The sequence below is a fragment of the Chrysochloris asiatica genome, unplaced genomic scaffold (assembly GCF_000296735.1).
Source record: "Chrysochloris asiatica unplaced genomic scaffold, ChrAsi1.0 scaffold00094, whole genome shotgun sequence".
NCBI lineage: Eukaryota > Metazoa > Chordata > Mammalia > Afrosoricida > Chrysochloridae > Chrysochloris > Chrysochloris asiatica.
In genome coordinates, this window is record NW_006408612.1 from 2,132,014 (window position 1) to 2,136,845 (window position 4,832).

Below are 4,832 nucleotides of genomic sequence, written 5' to 3' on the forward strand. Positions count from 1 at the left end.
TGTGTACAGGAGAGAGAAGTCTTTCAAGAAGGTAGCAGAAATTGTGTGAAGGAGACTGTTAAATGCATTGCCCCCACAATCTTTTTACTCATCGATTTTGAGGTACTAGGCTAGGCTTTGGACTGCTGCTCACTGCAAGGTTTGGGGTTCAACCCTACCAGGTGCTCTATGGGAGAAAGATGAGGTTGTTTGCTCCCATAAAAACTAATTGTCTCAGAAACCCTACATAGGATTGTTATGAGTTGAAATCCACTGGATGTCAGGGTTTTATGTTTGTTTGTTGCTTTCTTTTTTTAGTGCCCAAAGGAGGAATGCTTTTATCAGAGAAACACTGTCATGGTTCAAATGAATTGGAAACTGAGACTGCCACCTCAAGCTGCAGAATTGAAGATAGAAAAGGGTCACCATAGCAGTGTGGTAATGAATTCCAAACACCAAGGGACAAGTAAGTTGCTCCTATGCAATCGGGTCAAGCAGGACCCTGTCTGAAACCCAACTGAGGTAATTCAACATAAACAGCCAACCCAACAAAGATAAGACCAAAATGTTCTTAGATTATTTGATAATTAAAGTTTGGTGCATTACACTAGATAAAAAGAGTCCTGGTGGGCTGATGTAGGATAAGCACTGGACTGTTAACCACAAGGTCGGTGGTTCAAACCCACCTGTCACTCATTGGAAATCTTATGCAGGATCACTAAGAGTTGGAACCAACTCAACGACACTTAACAACAATAACAACAAGATAAAGGATCCCTCCCAGTCAAGATGCTTAAGGGGGTAACAAGGTTTGGAAAAAAGTAGTTGTGATTATCAGCTTGGGCCTCATAATCACCTACAGCAATGGGATTCAATAGCAACCATGTTTTATGTTAATAATTCTCACTCCTTACTCTATTCCTACTTTGTATGATAATGGATTGGCATTGGCTAACATTTTAAGTTTCAGATGCAAGGTTGACTGAATTGACATCTTCTTGTGATAACAAAATGGTTGTTAGTACTATGCGTGTTCTTTGTGTTGACATCATCCTAATTGATACACAATGGAGAATACATGAATTTCTTATAGCTCAATGACATCAGCATAGTGATTTAGTAGAATAAGCAATGGGCTGTGAACCACGAGGTTGGCGGTTTATGTCCATCAATCACTCCAGAGAGGAAAACAAGACTTTCCGCTCCCACAAAGATTCACAGCCTCAGAAACTCTATGCCGTTGTTGTCCAGTGCCATTGAGTCAGGTCCAACTCATAGCAACCCTGTAGAGGGTTTCTGAAGTGTGGCTGGTGGGTTTGAATTGCTGAACTTGCTATTTGCAGTTCAGTGCTGATCCTACAGAGCCACACCAGGAATCCTATGTTGTTGTTAAGTGCTGTCTAGTTCATTCCACCCCACAGAAACCCTGTATAGGGTTTCTGATGACTGGCTGGTGGGTTAGAACCACCGACCTTGTGGTTCAAACTGACCTTTCAGTCCAGCACATTATCCTGCAGCGCCACACCAGTACTCCAATACAAGGTCACTATTGGTCAGAATGGATTCGATGCCACTTAACAAGAAACATCAATCCAAAAGGTACTAATGAGACCATAACAGCAAGAAGTCAATTTGTTTGTCAGGGAATTGGTGCAATATGGTTCCTGGAGGATCCTTGGACAATTTAGGAATGCGAGCTCTGTGAGAAGCTGTAAGAACACTGTGGTCAGTCAATGTCAGCTAGAGAAAGATGACCAAAACAGAATGTTGTTGTTGTTATTGTTAAGTACCATGGAGTCGGTTCCCTGCATAGGATTTCCAAGGCTGTAAATCTTTATGGGAGCAGAAAGCCTCATCTTTCTCCCACGGAATAGCTGTTAGTTTCGAACTGTCAAACTTCGGGTTAGTAGCCTGATTCGTAACCAAAACAGAATAGTTAACTAAAAAGATTTATTTTTCCTCACTTGCTCCTTCTAGCCCCATTACCAGAAAGAAATACAATCTCAACCAAAGCTCTTGGAGCAGGACAGTGAGTGGGGGGAAAAAAACTACACTCCCTTCCCCATTTCAAGTCTTTAATGGCCAATAATGGAGGAAGTTTTAAATAGAAGATGAAAGTTTTAAACAGGGTCAGGCTGGACTTAGACTATATTTGAAGGCCAGAAAACTATTGGATCTACCTGGGGTAAAAGATTTTCAACATAATTAAGTGTGAGCAGTGACAAGAGAAAAATAAAATAAATAAAAACATTTTATGCTTGTAACTCAACCTAGTTTAGATTACCTGATCACATAGCTTAAAAGGAGTTTGTGATGAAATGATAAGTGAATCAATCAGAATTTGAAATTGTAATTCATGTAGCAAATACAATTGCATGAATACTCTGAATATATTAAACAAAGCCTGGAACAGATTATTGCATTTTTCCTAAATCACAATTGTGCATAGGGTCAGCAATGATATAGATAACCAAACCTATTATTATTCCTTTTTCCTACTTATTTTTTTAAGATGCAGAGTAAGTTTGGCATGATTGCTTTTCATAAACCCGTGCTAGATGATAGATCCTTGACTACCTCTGTGCACCTGTGTATTGTGGGTTTTTCTTTTATTTTGGTTGTTGTTTCATTTTAAAATATTAATGCCATAGTATTTTAAAGAAGCAGACTAAACAGACTGTGATCCCTCAATTCCTCCCCTTTCCATTAAAAATTGAATAGTATTCTTGACTTTTTCCATTATTTGCAGTCATTCCAGTTTGCAGGAAGTCCATATATATAATTGTTAATAGTGCAGAAATTTCAGAGAACATGTCCTTGAACACTCCAGTGAAGATTCCTTTAGGCCCACCAGATGTGAAATCATCTACCCTAACCTATTCCATATCTAACCTCAATTTCTATAACATCATTGGTAATATTTGTATGAGGAGTCTAATTTATGACAATTCTCTCCCACACTGTAGTGTTTTATGACATGCTCTCCTGATATTATTTGTGGTGTATTGATCTCATTTGTAAGCATGCCATACTCCCTTTAAAAATACTACTCTTGTTAACTATTAACTTCAAGAGTGTCTAAGACCGCCAGGAGATAAAAAGTTTGTACCTATTATATTTTTATATAGATTTTTATCTTTAAAAGTAGTTTTCAATTTACAGAAAAATTGTGCCAAAGTACAGAGAGCTTCCATATATCCTGTCTTCCCCTGTATAGTTTATCTTATTATTAACCTCTTGTATTCATGTGCTACATTTATTACAAATGATGAACCACTACTGATATTAACTAAGGTCCAAAGTTTACTATTAGGGATCACTCTTTGTGTTACACCCTAGGTGGGCTATACCAAATGCATAAAGTCATGCTATTATAATATCATATAGTATAATTCCACTGTCCGAAATGTACCCCGTGCTCCACCAATTCATCCTGGCTATCCTGTTTGTTTTTTCTCTAAATCTCAACCTATATGAATTTGGAGTCCTGGTGTGGCACTGTAGGATAAGCATTCAATCATAAGGTCAGTTTGAACTGCAAGGTTGGCAGTTCAAACTCACCAGCCATTCCTTGGAAACCCTACATAGGGTCTCTATAAGTCAGAGCCAGCTCAACAGGACTTAACAACAACAGCAATATGAATTTAGTAGGAAATGTACACAAAATGGCACAAAAACAAAGGAAAATGAGGCTCACTAAAGAATGACCCTTTTAAATCATATCTCTTGCTCTCATCTGTCACAATAATTATTTAGACAAGTAATAACATTTAACAGACAGAGAAGGTACTGTCATGTATTAATAATATACCAAGGCAATTTTCATTTGTGGTTATATATGGACTGGTGTGGCACTGTAGGATCAGCACTGGACTATGCATAAAAAGGTTGGTGGTTCAAACCTATCAGCTGCTCCTTGGAAACCCTATACTGAGTCAGAACTGACTTGAAGGCACTTAAAAAATGGGTTAATATACAATTATTTGTCAGCTCCAGAATACTGAACATTGAAACATGATGAATAGCATCATTTTGTCAGATTCAGTGTCAGAAGATAAGCCCCTCTGGTTGGAAGGCACTCAGAATATGACTGGGGAAGAACTGCCTCTTCAAATTAGAGTTGACAGTGATGACATGAATGGAGTAAGCTTTTCAGGAACTACAGTGCTGATGGGACAAAACTCAAAAAAAGAATAAACAGCTGCAAGCAACAATTAATAATTGAAACATGTAATGTACAGAGCATGAATCTAGAAAAATTGGAACTTATCAAAAATGAAGTGGAATGCATAAAGATCGATATCCTAGGCATTACTGAGCTGAAATGGACTGGCATTGGCCATTTTGAATCTAACAATCACATAGTTTACGATGCAAAGAATGAAAAGTTGAAGAGGAATGACGTCACATTCATCATCAAAAAGAACATCTCAAGATCTATCTTAAAGTATAATGCTCTCTGTGATAGGAAAATATCCATACACCTATTGGTGTGGCACTGTAGGATTAGCACTGTACTGGGAACCAAAATGTCAATGAATCAAAATTACCAGCTGCTCCTTGGAAACCCTGTACAGGGTCACTATGAGGCAAAATTGACTCAATGGCACTTAACAAAGACAAGGAAGATACGTTAATACCATTATTGTTCAAATTAATGCACCATTTACTAAAGCCAGTGATGATGAAATTCAACAATTCTACCAACTTCTTCAGTCTCAAATTGATCAAGCATGCAATCAAGATGTATTGACTATTACAGGTGATTGGAACGCATGCAAAGGTTGGAAACAAAAAGGAAGGACCAGTAGTTGAAATATACAGCCTTGGTGATATAAAAATGATGCTGGAGA